This window comes from Perissodus microlepis, chromosome 13 (genome assembly GCF_051167445.1).
Source record: "Perissodus microlepis isolate ML-2025 ecotype Zambia chromosome 13, ASM5116744v1, whole genome shotgun sequence".
In the NCBI taxonomy this organism is placed as follows: domain Eukaryota; kingdom Metazoa; phylum Chordata; class Actinopteri; order Cichliformes; family Cichlidae; genus Perissodus; species Perissodus microlepis.
The window spans coordinates 3,496,972-3,512,556 of NC_140473.1; the positions used below are offsets into that span (position 1 = coordinate 3,496,972).

Below are 15,585 nucleotides of genomic sequence, written 5' to 3' on the forward strand. Positions count from 1 at the left end.
TTTGAACAACATTTTGAACATGAAAACTGACCAGTTTATTCATCGTGATACAAATATATTTGTTTGTGTGCTGAACCTAAGGAATGGAAGTAACTTAATGCAGGTTTACTTATTTTGTTTCCTTTTGGTTAATTAATTTCATGCAAACTCATCTTTGAGAAAATCTCACTATGAAATTGTGGAGTACTTATAATGACATGTGTCATAAGACAGAAATCCCTGTTTCTGTTGCATTGCTCTACCTCACACACGGCTTAGTTACACTGAACGTTTTAATAGTAACCTGAACATGAACACTGACTAGGAGTCATTATAATAGTCCTGTGAGTATCTGCCATTGATGTTTTCCATAATTCAAATTACTGATGAAAAAACATGCACAGCTATGCCCCTCAGTATGTGGACATAATGTAACACAAATAAACTTGCAAAAAAACTAAAAAACTGATTTAAATGAACTATTTTAAATTAAAGATTTTTTTTAGCATTTACATTGTGCTAGTTTCTTTACAAGTCTATTAATAACTAGACATTTTGGCCTTAAACTGAATTAACCAACTAATATATATAAAAAGCTGCCTGTATTTGAGACCATAAAGCCGGTGACATAAACACAAACATGTCATCTATGGAAAATACTTTTCAAAATAACAAAAGTAAAACTAAAAAAAATAATTGCTTAGTCACCGTACACTTTTGCTGTGTATGTATCTGCACCTGTAACAGTTGCTACGACCACAATGTCCATCTGTTTAATGAAGCTGCATGTTAGTGACCCTCTGTTGAGGGTTAGAAATGTGAATGCCTGTTATCTGTTGACAGCAAGTCATAGACATGCACCATCTTTATCCCCTAAAACCCGATTAATCCCAATATTTCTCCAGATTTCAGGTGTTTTACATGCTGCAGCTCAACAGTTTTGCATGTGTAATTTTTTTCCTCCATCAGCTGATGTAGGGCTGGAAACATTACCACGTGCTGGTGCATCGTTGCATAAACCTATTATCAGATGCATTGTGGGGAAGTATTTTTAGAGGCGAGGGATGGAAGGAATTTTGCCACTGCTGTGTTTGTACACAACACTTGGAGTTGCCTTCTCTGGGGGCATGTTTGCATGTTTTAGAGAGGTGGTGGTGGTGGTGGTGGGGGGGGGTTCAGGAAGGAGACTGTTGACAGTGACCCCGATCCCAGCCCATATGAAAAAATAAAAACAAAAAGAAAAAAGGAGAAAAGAAAAGCAGAAAAGTGTCACTGGAAGATTACTTTCACATCGCTGCAACCGTGACGATGCCCTGCGGGCAGTATGGAGGCAGGATTGGCAAGGGTCGGATGGTTGGATGGGGAGGACGGGGTGGAGGGCACTTAAGCACCACTCCCCTTTCCTTTTCTTTCCGACCCCCTCCCCTCCTTAACTGCTTGCTTTCCTTGGTGATTAGCTCGCCCTGCGGTGAGCGCTAAGCATCCTAATCTGCAACTGTGAGGTAGTGGGTGTAGAGAAGCAGAAAGACAGACGCACAGACTGACAATACACAATCTAGGGTGAGAAGAAGCACACAGAGAGATGCACAAACACACAAATTATACTTATTAGAGTGGTTTGGTTTTGCCTGTGAATGATCTGGTGGGCTACAATCCTCTGTTGTTTTACATTATCATAGAAATTGCTGCTATGTTATTGTATAATAAATGCAAACCGCATCAGACTAGCATTTTGCATATTGTTGTGGCAATACTGCCTTTGATGAGCATTCATTGTGTTAAAGTGATATGGATAACTTTGGTTTATTAGAGCCTAGGTCTGTTGACAGAAAGCTCCTAAAAATCAGAGTTTTTGAACATTGTCTTATTATCCAATGATTTGTAAGACAGTTGTTAGCAAGTCAGTCAAAAGACTATTTCCAATGTTAAGATTGAACATATGCACTGTGGGTCTTTCTTTCTCTTAACTATTATCACCGCAGTAATGATAATCTTGTACTTGCCAAGTTCATTGCTAAGACCTGGGGACAGGATAACATTGCCAACATTATATTACTGCAAGAAAAGCAGTCAGGAGATCAGGGTTTTTTTGGTTTAATATATTTCAGTGAAAAAAAAAACAAAACTAGTGATGTGCGATACCACTGATTTCCTTTCCGATCTGATACCAAGTAATATCCAGGGTGGTATCGACGATACTGATCCGATACCGATACTTTGTACAAAAACGTATTTTATTTATTGTATCTCAAATTATAGCGTCATAATGATTACAGGACATCAGATTACTTGTTCTTATCACTTAATAATGCAGAGTTCATCAAATAGAAATAAAAAATCTGAAGTTGTGCCTATTTGAACACCTTGCCTGCCTGCAGCACTAAAGGAATCCATGAGCAGTGTTGCCAACTTAGCGACTTTGTCGCTATATTTAGCAAGTTTTCAGACCCCTTAGTGACTTTTTTTCTAAAAAACGTCGCTAAAAAAAGACGTGAAAGTGCGTATCGCTTTTACTCTCAACAAGCAGCGGGTGCTGTAACGCAGTCAGTTCTTCTTTTACTCTTTTACTCTTATGCTGTTTTGTGGATCACAAGGTTTAAAACTACTTATAAACACACACACACAAAGTAACTCCACCAGAGTGCCTATTTCGGGTCACTTTTGCCGGTCCAAGCCCGGGTAAAGGAGCAGGGTTGGAATTGTGACATTAAAAAAAACCAATAATTGCTAAAAGAAATTTAATTTGTAGTTCTAAATAAACTCTAAATGCATTTAGGACGTTTTTTACTCACTTTATGTCTCTTCCACGATGTTATTTCTCTCTCCAACAACATAGGTTACAATTAGATTAGCATGACCAATTATGCAAATTAGGCGATGACGTCATTTAGCGACTTCTAGCGACTTTTAGGACAACCAATAGCGATTTTCCTTACTGAGGAGTTGGCAACACTGTCCATGAGAGACGTCTGTCTCGCCCTAGCAGCACCTGTCCCTCTCCTCCTCTTCAGTTCGCCTCAACATATGCTTGTCATATTCTGTGATATGATTTACTCTGAGGTGTTTGACAAGGTTAGTGATGTTGCCACAACCATACATGCCAACCCTCACGATTTTTCCGGGAGAATCCCGAATTTCCGTGCCCCCGCGAAAATCTCCCGGAGCCACCATTCTCCCGAATTTCTCCCGATTTTCCACCCGGACAACAAAATTGAAAAACCATGTTGCAGAATTCATAGCGCAGCCTAACCAATTCCAGTTTCCACCAATGGCGGCAGCGACTTAGTTTTAATATTGCTCTTATTTCTCTTTCTGGGTCGCAAAAAAACTTTTAACATATTTTCAGGTGAGAATGTAGCTGTGTAAACTTCAAATATCTGAGACGATCGACACATCGTCTTCAAACCCCCCGCGGTCTTTCATTACTCGGGTTAAACATGATATATAAGTCACTTTGATAACTTAAAAATGTTATTGTTTGGCTTTTTCAGTGTTTTATTTGTTCGTGAGTAAATCAGTTTGGCTGAGTTATTAGATTAGATTAAATTAAATTTAACTTTATTAATCCCTCGGGAGGGTTCCTCCGGGGTTTTCACACAGCTGAATAAACGTCAAACAGAAAACTAATTAAACAAAGTGTGAGACGGTCGAGAGTTTACGTCAGCGCCGGGTTATATTTTAGATAGCAAGGAGCAGACGACAGAGTTTCACTCCACCGAGGGAGCTCATGACTACTACCCGGCTTTCTTTAGACCGCGAAGGCCGGGTCCTCAGGTGGATGCAGCCTCTGAATTTGGACACCCCCGCTGTTTCTGGGCCGGCCAATAATAACGGTGACATTTAACATATTTTATCCAATAAATAAACCCTGTAAAATGTATTTACCCCCCAAACAGCCCTTTTGAATGTCTCCCTAGTATGGCCACAACACCTCACTTTTTTGCCACATGTATCGCAAACCACGTCTCAGCTATTTGTGGAGGTAAAATACGTCCGCACATGACTCCAATTACGCTCAGCCATTGTTGTGAGTGCGCACGCCAAGGGGCTGCGACACATTTATACAGCCGTATTTCACACATGACTATGAAAGGCGGAAGAGGAAGTAGTTCCTTTGAATGTAGACAATCCGAATGTTATAGTTCCTCATATAGATTTTTTAATCTAATTTAACACTTTTAAGCAGTGAGGTTATCAATCTTTTTTTCCTACAGGAGGCCAGGCCTGCATAGCAGCATTAGAGGTAATTGTATGGAGGCTGCAAGAAAATAGACGGCACAGAAAAACTGCCAGTATTAAGAAAGCTAAACTGAGCTAAAATCTGTGAAAAGTCATTTACTGTGGAGTTTACAAATGCCTAGATTGAGTAAAGGAAACCAAGGTCTTTAATTTAATTTCCCTCTACAAACTGTTCCAAGTATGTGGAAAAGAACGCACAAAAGCTTTTCTTCTCATTTCTGTCAATATGCTGGGGTCATACAGCAGATAAGTCATTGGTGATCTGAGATTACAACTGGAGGATGAGCTCTGTGAAATAAGTTTAAAAACATACAAGTAAAGTTTGCCTAAGATACATTCAGAAACACACCTGGAAATGAAGGTATACAGCAAAGGCCACAGTGAGAACGTATAAACGGAAAAGCCTCAGCCAGGATTTGAACCCAGTACCTTCTTACTATGAAGCAACAGCAGTACCCACCACACTACACCCTTGCTCTCACAACATCAAATTGAGTGAAATACATTAAAGTGCCAGCATGGTGATTTGCAGATCCACATCTACATGCTTTAGGTACACTCTGTCACAGCATACAGTGTTGGAAAATCATCTGTTTCAGCTACTCTTGCTTATATTTGTGCTTTTGTTCGTCATTTATTTTAGTACCTCCTGCAGACAACACAGAAGTTGTGCAAAATATAGAACTTTTTGGTAGTCGAATGAAACATTTAAAATTACCCATTGCAGCCATTATCTGTGAAACACACTTGTGTTTTTTCAATATTCGAAAAGGATTTTTATTGGGCTAAATACTGGTGACTTTCTTTTTTTTTTTTTTTTTTACCTGTCCTGTCTGGCACTGTAGCAATCAGAATTATTGCCTAAAGGCCAAGAAAAATGCATTTGATTGTCATATTTTGTTCGATCTTTATTATTTATTAATTTATTTTACTTTTAAGTTATTACAGTCAGAATGGACAGGACCAGTGGACGGGAAAGAGAAAGATGAAAAAAAGAGGGGTTGGGAAGAGACTCAACAGAAGGCGAGGGAAAGAAAAACTGAGGAGAAGAAGAGAAAGAGAGAAAAGACACAAAAAATCTGTTTGATCACCAGACAGAGAAGAAAAAAGTAGGGAAACCACAGCAACAACCAACATAAGCATAAGTTACAATACATATTAAATATTGAATGTTACTGAGCAGCACACAAGACCGACAACGCACTGAACGTTTAGAGGCTGTAGCCAACCAAGATACTGTGTGTCTGTGAGTACAAACAGGTGAATGCCCATGTGGACACCTGTGTGTGTAAGCATGCTTGTATTCAAAAGGTTTCTCAATGTAACTATCTAATAGTAGGTGTGGGGAGCCGTAGCCCTGCAGGACATGAAGCAGGCATGGAGGGGATCCAGGCCCCAGACATCTAGAGCCCCCCAGAGCACAAGAGCCCAAGGAGGACCACCGTACGTTCTGAATGAATGTCTGTGCATGCATGGCAAAGAACTATACAAATGGATAACAATCCAGGACTATAAATGATGCATTAACCACTTTAAGGTATCATCAAAGAAACAATAATTTTCTGCATATTAGGGAACTGTCATCTATGTGGCCACAACATTAAAACAACCTTCCTGTTCGTGTCATTCCACCTAAATACCTCAGCGCTCGGCCAAGGGAATTTTGCGGTGTACCACTTGTCTGGCACCAGCATCTTGGCAGCAGACTTTTTGTGTCATGTGCTTTAAAGGGCAGAGCCTCAGGTGTATTGGTTTATTTTGGCGCATTTGGGAGATGCTGAGTCAGCCTGAGACTTGGGAAATTTGGAGCTGGGACAGTGCCTTGGCCTCTTAATCCTGTTCCTTCTTTAGCAGTTTTTGTTGTGTGGTGGGCAGTGTTGGGGTCATTACTCAAAGAAACTAACGAGTAATATCTATTACACATTACTGATTAGTTTCCTTAAAACTAATAGCCGATACTACTTAATTACTTGTTGGAGAAAGCAATTAGTTACACTATTTATTAAATTACTTTCTTGTAACACTGTAAAATGACCTGAAATGCATTGTGATAATCAGGCTACAACTCCACATACCAAGATTTAACACTTAACAATCTTTCTTTTTGCATTCATGCAGGAACACAAACCGGATAACACACAGCAAAGTAGAAAACCAGCTCAAAGAGATTTCAAAAAGATCGCTACAGTGATTCTACTGTAGGAACATAAACAGGTAGAAACAGAGGCTGCAAGCCTCATAGTGCCTTTGTTACCTGCTGAAGATCAGGCTCTTGCTGCTGGGCTGGGGTTCTGCATGGACTCAAGTTTAAAATCATTCTGGGTTCTTGGTTAGCTTTGTGTTAGCATGATCTCTCTGCAAGTTTGCACAGAGCTGATGTTGTGTTAGCAGTATTTGTTTCTATTCTGGACACCGTTTGCAAATTATCATTGTGCTCTTGTCCTTTTGTGCAATTCAAATAAAAGTAATGTCCATAACTCAGCTGTAGACCACTCCAGCATTTTCCATCTCTTCCGCAAATATGCAGGAAGAAAGCATTTTTTTTTTTTTTACTTTTTTTTTAAACTTTCTATCCAACTAGTGTGCAGATAACTGAAGAACCTAATTGTAACTGTAATGTAGTTACTGAATTTAGTTTAACAGCATGTTAAATTACAGCTGGTGGGAGAATGGGGTACCTTGTCACCAGTGATGGAAATAACGGGATTACAAGTAACGGCGTTACTAACGGCGTTACTTTTTTCAGTAACGAGTAATCTAACTAATTACTATTCCTATCATTACAACGCCGTTACCGTTACTAACAAGAAAATGCGGTCGCGTTACTATTTTTCAACAAACTGACGGTTGAAGCTGTGTTCAGCTTACCGCATCTTATATCAGTTGCATGGAAGTAGCTGTAAGTAATCTGGGCGCTACAGCTTTAAGCAGCTGTGCGCGCTCCCGTGGGCGGCAATCACTTTCTGGCAGATGATCACTTTTTGGCACAACACCTGGAGCTAAGGGGGCAAAACAGTTGCATGAGTGCTGCTGTTTGACTGAGGAAGAATAAAGTAGTCGTGGTAAGCCAATCACATGACCACTTCAAGATGACAAAGCAACAAGGTGATATATACCAGTTTTTAAATTGTGTTGATAGGCCACGTAAAACCAGAGTCACGATAAACAATATATGCGCAGCGTTTTTTCCTCAATAATTTCGTCACGTTTACTGTCTAAGGACAGCGCAGCAAGCACTCTCTTCTTATGACCCCCCCAAAAAACAAACAAACAAAAAAAAAAACAGCCCTTTGGTGTTGGTGGGAAAATGCACCATGTCGACCAATCAAAAATGATATGGTAACATGACATTTGATTGTTTAGGGAAGAGGGGGACGTTTTAGGAGTGACAGCGAGAGAGAGAAAGAAAAACAACAGAAAAGGAGAGAGCAAATTTTGAGATGTGAGAGATTTGTGACGTTTAGCATGTTTGGAGTGTGTAGTTAATGTGTTTTCTTGTGTAGTTAGTGTGTAGTGTTGTGGATAGTTTTGTGTTGTGTGTCAGAACAATGAGGCGACTGCTGTCGCAAGGTAAAAAAAACAGGAGCAGTGATACACCTGCTGCTGTCAGACCTGCAGGTATCAGGCTGTGATGTTCTCCTTTATAGTGGACAGAAATTATTTTTTTGGAGTGGCAGAAATAATTTGTGTGGCATCTTATTGAATGCAGAACAGCTGATTGTTATATAAACAGTTTGAAATGGTTATTTAAAAAAAAGGGTAAAAGGTAAATGGCTGCAAATAACTTTGTTGTTTGCAAAACTTGTGCGTATGATTTTAAAATTGACCATTTATATTTGCATTTAAAGTTATGAAATATGATTCAATAAACATGTTTGTGGTTGTTACAGTAAAAACTATAACTTTTTCTACTTGGACTTTATGTTTTTTGTCTGATTTTAGATCAGTTGTGTTAATACAGTATGTCAAAATGAAAACATAACTGTTAATTCAGACTAGAGATGGCACGATACCACTTTTTTATGTCCGATACCGATATCATAAATTTGGATATCTGCCGATACCGATATGAATCCGATATAGTGTGTTTTTTAATCAATAAAAATGTTTTTTTAATATCTTGCTTGTATAAGTTCATACTCAAGTTACAAAAAAACAAACACTAAAGCTATTCTGTTAAACCTGTATGCAAAAAATACACTGCACCAAAAATATTTCATAGTTCAGCAATACTGATCAATCTAATAAACTTAAACCTACTCCATCCTCCCTATTCTGGTATTTTAAAGAGTACTTAGCAGAAATATTAAGCAACCTAACTAATAGGGTTCTAAAAAAAAAATAGGGAACCACCCTCCCTCCACCTCGTGATGCTTAATCGACGTAATCAACTTTAATTTGATGCAGTGTGGGGAAAAAATGCACAGAACTCAATTATTTTTCAAGAATAATTAAATAGATTCAACATCTTTCTTCAACAGAATTGCAGACTGCACAGATGGAAAAAGTACTATAGCTTACTAGGGTATATTAGACCTAATAGTTACTATATACAGTAATGGACTTCTATACATTTTACATCAGATTAAAACTTTGGGTGTAAGATTCGGATAATTATTTAATAAAAGCTAGACATTTTAAATGAGAATAAGAAAGAAAAGTATGTCTTTGTGCCCCCTTTTCCCTGTTAATGCCCTATCGGCCCCCCTGGCTAAACTTTGCTAGATCCGCCCCTGCACAGTTACCAGCCGTCAGCTACGTAGAAAAAGATCCTGTTGTAGAAAGTAATATTAAATAAATTCTAACAACAGCTTATCAAGCTTAAACGTGCTGCTGTTGTTCAGCCGCTGGTTTCCTCTTTCTGGCACGAAGAGAGACGGCCTCGCGACAGAAAAGCCGATCAGCTGATCATTGATCAGTTTGACGATTGAAGTAGCAGCAGGAGAGGGAGGAAGAGAGAAGAGGCAGTCGCTCCATATATCGGTTGTTAAGCTTAACGTGGGAATGCTTTACAAACATTCAGAGATGAACTTACACACTTGCTTTACTTCTCTCGGGGATAACTTTGTCGAAGATGAAATGTCGGCTCCAAATGCTCAACCAGACCACCGATAGGCTCTATCACGTGACGCATACTGCTCTGACGTGCTGCGGTTATGAGGCGAGTTACGCCGTGTCGCAAGTTTTGTGAGGTGCTTTTTTGATATTTAACGGATCGGATTACATTTTTTATTTCTCTCCGATATCCGATCCAGTAATTTAGGTCAGTATCGGACCGATACCGATATGTAATATCAGATCGGTCCATCTCTAATTCAGACACGTGAGGTTGTGCTGAAAAGGATGATACCAAACCAGGCAAAGTAAATAGTTTTTAAGGGTAAAATCAAAAATAGTAAAAAATGGCCAATGTTTTTTTTGTTTGTTTGTTTTTTTAAAGTAACGCAATAGTTACTTTTCAAGTAATTTATTACTCCATTACTAACTCATTTACTTTTTTGAAGAAGTAACTAGAAACTATAATTAATTACTTTTTCAAAGTAACTTGCCCAACACTGCTTGTCACCATGACAGGTGCCTGAGTGGAGTGTTAAAAAGAAAGACGACCTATCTAAGGTTAGGGTTGTGTCTCGTTTCAGCGGCATGCTGAAAAACTGTGGCGTGTTAACATAATGCGAACCCAACCACTAAGACTGAGCTTTTATGTTTCGTTAAGTTAAGGATTGTGAAGGTACTGCAGGTGGGCTCCAGTAATAACACAAATTCAGTTTGAAAGTGATCAAAAATTTATACGTTTTCATATGTAATAAATGTATTTATTTCTATAAAAAGTGAAGTAAAACCCTGGTTAGTTGGTGATGTTACTCAATACTCTGACCAAAATTTACTGCTCTTCTATTGAAGTTTGTGTCCCAGAGGCAAGTCACACGTTGCCCTTAACACTTTGCATTTGACTGGGTCGCATTAGCAATTTATAGCCAGCAGCCTGTGTTATTTGCATTTTTTAAATAAGAATTTCAAGGAAATCCATGAAGTTCTCTTGTACTTTGATTAGAGCGCAGATTTAAGATTGGGCCTGTGGGATCTTTTGTCTCCTTTTAAGGACGCCGCTGCACTCTCAACTTTGGGAAAGGCTGTGATAAACTAGCCGACATATATAAGTTACATCGTTCTGCTGTATTCCTGTAGTACATGTCACAAGTCAAGATCTGCCATCTCTGTTACTGGAATCACATTCCTACATTTCCACATATGGAAACCTTATTGTTCCAAGACAAAGCTGCGGACTTGTCCTTTAAATGTGCCCTGCTCGAGTGGTTTAATCAGACCCAACACGACTCCTTGCCGTGAAGTTCCCTTGAATCAAGTCATCTGGATGTCATCATGGGCATATGGACACCATATTGTGTCCGACAGTGGCGACTACTGCCGTGTGGTTTCACCACAGGAAAGTGGTAGCTCTTGAAGTGTTGTGAATTCAGCACTTTGCAAGTGTAGACTGTTTGTCTGCGAGAGTCCCTATGGGCTGCGCACCACTCACACCCTCTTGTGTACACAGATTGTTTAGTCAGCCTTAAACAGCCACACATGCATGATGTACAGTACTTGCTGCTAATGTATACACACATGCAGGAATGCACACATTCTTTTAGTAAAGCTAAATCAACCGTGCGAGAGCCCTACATCTGCCTTAAATCAGGACTGATCAGTCTCCCTAATCAACCATTTTGGCCCCCTTCAAAATGCTCCATTTCCTGACTCGGCCCTCATCTCTCTCTTTCTTTTTCTCTCTTTTCGCTATTAGTCAAAACCCCCCTCTGATTCTTTTTTAACAACCCTTCTCCAAACACTGCGACTGCCAGGTTTGTCAGCCGGTGTAGATTTAGCTGCCTTGTCAGTAGCGCTGCTGTCCTAATCTCTATCACAGCCTCAACTCTGGCCTTGAGGAATGATCAGACAGAGAATGAAGGAGGGTGAGAGAGAAGCAGATTTTGAGCCAGAATAGCTTTCTTTTTTCGTTCTGCTTTTTTTCTCAAATAAGCAAATATGTAAAGTGGCAAAGGCCCAGTGCAGACCTACCCGAGAGATGTTTATGACTAGAAAGCTGCAGCCTCCCCTTGGCCCTTTGAAAGAAAGAGAAGAGGTTGGAAGGAGGGAGGCGGGGGGTTCAGAGGGGAGGCAGACTTGGCACAATGCTCCGACTAGTGTTCTGAATTAGCAAAGGCCTCGTTCACCCCCACTCCTGCCCCTTTGTACCTTCTCCCCTTTATTTTCTTTATCTTTCACTCTTTGATTTTTTTCCCCCTTCCTCCTAATGGCTCACGGCTCGTCATAAAGTAGGCTAATTTATGGAAGCTTGACTGCATTGGCCTATGATTTTAAGGATCACATTAGGAACATAAGCTTCTTTTTGGCTTTTGTGCCAGATGATTAGGCTGTAATTATGTTCACAACGTTGGGTCAGTATTGTGCTGACTTACTTAGTACACAGGACACGTTCGTTTCTAAAGATTGAAAGATGCTTGAAACACCTATATATGATTCCTTTTGTTGCTAGTAAATACTATAAGTTGAAGTTTGTACTTAAACATTCAATCCTTGAAACACAAGTCCACCAGTTAGGTTCTAATGGTTGGAAGAAATGCAGTGATGTAATGGCCATATAACATCCAAGTGCACTGTTGGACCCTTAAAGCATATTTTTTTTATGTTCCTACCATTTCAGGTGCACATTAGAGGGTTCTGTGTGTGTATTCTGCAACTGGTCCCAAATAAACCTTTACCAAGAAGTGGATCTTTCTTACACCTTTTTTCCACCAAGCAATAAGACTGGTAAAAACAAACATTTGGTCTCTATAGCTAATTTCCCCCGACGCAACAACTGTGAATTTTGTTATAAGACATCCATTTGGATTGAATTTAGTGCAGTGTCTGCTTTCATTGACAGGTGTTCTCCAAATTGGTGGCTGGTAAGCATCGCCTCTGCTAATTCACATGACCAAACTGGACCTCTTGATCATATTTGTCCTTTTGTTGTCTTTCGTAGGATTTTTTAAATGGAACTGTCTGAAATAATATGGCTGACTGTGAGGTACAGCCCCTCTGAGAGGTTTGTCCTACAACTTTGGTGAGTGAAATTCTATGACCAGCAAATGTGTTTCACATTAAGAGCTGGGACCACTGTTTTGGAGTGATGACTGGAGACTTTATTGTGTCAAAAATATCAGCTTACCTTTGCTGTTAAAGGTTGTGTGACAAAAATCTTGTTCTTATACTAGTCAGTCACTTCATTCCACATGAGAAGATCCAAGTTGATAAATAAAAAGGCACACGTCTGAGTCACAGCTGCACACAGTGTGCAGCTGTACCTGCTTGGGTGCATTTTCTTTTTCCCTCTCTAGTTTCATACATGCTGGACTAGTTTACTAGTGAAAAATGCCTGTACAGCCTGAAAAGATTACATAAAGCAGGGGTGTCAAACATAAGGTCCAGGGTCAGAATTGTCTCACCAAAGAGTCCTTCTGGACAGCTTTGGAAAAAGTTAATCAATTTTGGACTTTTAACTGTATTTTTATTTTTATAGGTTTCCCTACTGATAAAGACCTTCCCCACAGTCATTCATACTACACCAAAGCATTTAATGACCTAGAAATTCCTGTTTTCTCACTATCTGCTAAAGAATTTTCTGTTTTTACAATGAATGTTTTTTCCTTTAAAAAAGGACATTTTCTGTGAATTAACAAAAACTTTCCATTTCAGTCTTTCAGTCTGAGCAATGAGCTAGCAGAACATTTTCTGTAAAATTGTAATTTTACACATTTATTTCTTACAATTTTAAGCCCAAAGAGTCATATTCTGACAAATTTATTTTATTGACAGCAGCATTTTTCTATAGAGAAACTGATGTACTGTTGAAATTGTATTAAAATATCCCAGTTAAATGTGTAGTTAAAGTTCTTTACACTAACAGAAAGGGGAGTTTCACTGGTTCAGGCCACTTAAGATCGAACATTTTATCAAACAGATAACATGAGTTTGACATCCCTGACCCAGAGATTTTACACTGGGCTGAGGAAAGATACTCCACCTATTTGACTCTGAGCCAACGCTGCCAGTCAGCCAGATTTGGCCAAATTTCTATGACAATTGGACCAATATAACTTTAACTGCTGCCCTGGAAAATTCTAGATCTGATCAAGTAAAATTAAGCAGTGTTCTTTGTACTAAAGATGCAGACTCAGCAAAGCAGAGCAAAAAAACAACAACTTTTTAAATTCAGAAGGAAGGATTTGATAAACTTTTGACAAAAGGATTCATTTAGCAGCCTTTAATTGAAGTTAAATTACTTGATCTTATAAATGTGGTAGCCTTTTAACATGGTTGCATTCTCTTTTATTTTCATGCAAACTTAAACTTTTATGAAATATTTAGATTTTTAAGATTTAACCTGGGGCAGTTTGTTTAGCGTATGCACAAAACTGCCAGCAACAGGGACAGGATTAGAGTGTGCTTGCAAGAATGTGGGTTATATTATGATACCAGGTCCAGGGAGCAGCGAGTAGTATGTGGGTTAAATTACACTGTAAGCAGGGACTGCTGGACTGTATTTGGGTCATATCATACACTTTAAATAGGGGCTGGTGCACAATATGTGGCCTGTCTTACATGTAAATCCAGTCTCCAAAAGTCACGCATTATGGTTTATGTGCATCTTAGAGATTCTGCCCTTGTTGGGAAGCTTTTTGTGTGAATTTGTATACCATCATACACATGTACTGAGATGAAAATTTTCCACCACACCAAGGTCATTGCAAAAAAACATGTCTCACGTATCTGTAATCTTACTCACATGTGCATGCACTCACCCACAGAAGCAGCTCATCCGCACTCCGGCGGCCCGTAAGCCCTCAGATATATAATTTTCTTCAAATGCACCTTTTTGGACTAGTTTGCCTGTATCCCCAGTGCCCTTTTTCAATCTGAGCTGCCGACTCATCTTGTCGTGTGCTGTCTTTCACAAATCACACAGCAGCGGGGCTGTGATCAGAGAGGGACAATTTGTCAGCTGTATGCATGAGTAAGCAACAGATATGCCATCCATTACTCTGACCGGACACAGGAAGGGAGAAATAGAGGGGATGGAGGAGACTGTGTATGTTTGTTGTTGCACTACTATCCTTTTTCAATTTTGGACCTTCAGATGGTGGCCCTTTTTGGAAAGTGAGGACAGTTTGGTTGTACATCATTTTCACAAAAACTAGTTTGATGTTTGATTTCGGGGTTAAGGAAATCCAGAAGTGCTTTGGGTCACCTAAAGTGCTAAGTAAAATGAAAAGAAAACATAACCCTCTCTGATAACCCTTTCCCCTCCTAGAATTTACCATCTTGCATAACAGTGCATTCTAATGTAGCCTGAACCTTCATGATCCCTTTAGGAGTTTAGGAGCAAATCATCTGCTTCCAAGCCACCCTTTCAGTGACACCATTTCAGACTGTTATATTTGCCATTTTTATAGATTCAGCTAAAGAGATGCAAACAAATCATGCTTTTATGCACAGCAAATTCAAAAGTGTTAAATGTTTTGGTGTTAATAGTCTTCTTGCAAAAGTAGAGTTAATTTTACTCTAAGTAGAGTCACATTCTTTTAATGTAACTCTGAGGTGTAAAATGGTAGTAGTTAAAATCGAGTGTTAAAAATGAGTGTTTCTATGTCAAATCTGGAGGTGTTACAATGGAAACATTAACTCTTGACCTCTTAACTCTGAACTCCTACAGGGGCTATGACACCAATAGAGTAAATTCACAGACTCCGCCCCCAGCACCATAGGCTCCAATCAAAGCTGAAGTGAAGCCGTTTCAGAACATTTTGCTCTACATATTTGAGTTGTTTACCATGCTTGGTAAGTCATTTTTTTCAAAGATTGTTTCAATTATTATTATTAGCTTTTACTTCTGTGGCTCTTTGGAGTTGAGACAAAGCTGTGTGAAAGGCATTAGCCATGTTGCTCGGTGATAGCATAATATTCTGTTTTAGCTAGCTGAAAGGTATTGTTTGCGGGCAAATACCACAGCCTTGGAAAAAAAGCTTGCATGTGAATTTTCAGTCAAACTTTTGGTCAAATACACCTAAAACAATGTCTAGAATGTGAAATGTTGGTATAATGGTGCTACTTGAAGCCTGAAAATGATCGCCCATAAAAAAATAAAAAAAAAACGAGCAAACAGCAGTAGCAGATGTCCTGACTGGGTTCTACGTTAGCATTTAGATCCCTCCAGAGTTTTGTGCACACGGTTTAGGTAAAAATGAAAAAGGTTGAGGTTTTACATTTAGTTCAGTATTACCTATTGCCTGTGTTCTTGTCTTT

At 39.2% G+C, this 15,585-nt stretch overlaps 1 protein-coding gene across 13 annotated transcripts in view; it reads left to right on the top strand.

Annotated features, from left to right (window-relative positions):
- The window catches only part of LOC146374509 (uncharacterized), a 462,267-nt gene that overhangs the window by 24,983 nt on the left and 421,699 nt on the right, over nucleotides 1-15,585 (top strand). The window contains exon 2 of one of the 13 annotated variants that reach the window (XM_084949001.1): nucleotides 12,266-12,346. The exons of the other annotated variants lie outside the window; for them this stretch is intronic. The gene's annotated coding sequence lies outside the window, so the exon portion shown is untranslated. The remainder of the gene's footprint in view (nucleotides 1-12,265; nucleotides 12,347-15,585) is intronic. 13 annotated transcript variants of the gene reach the window in all.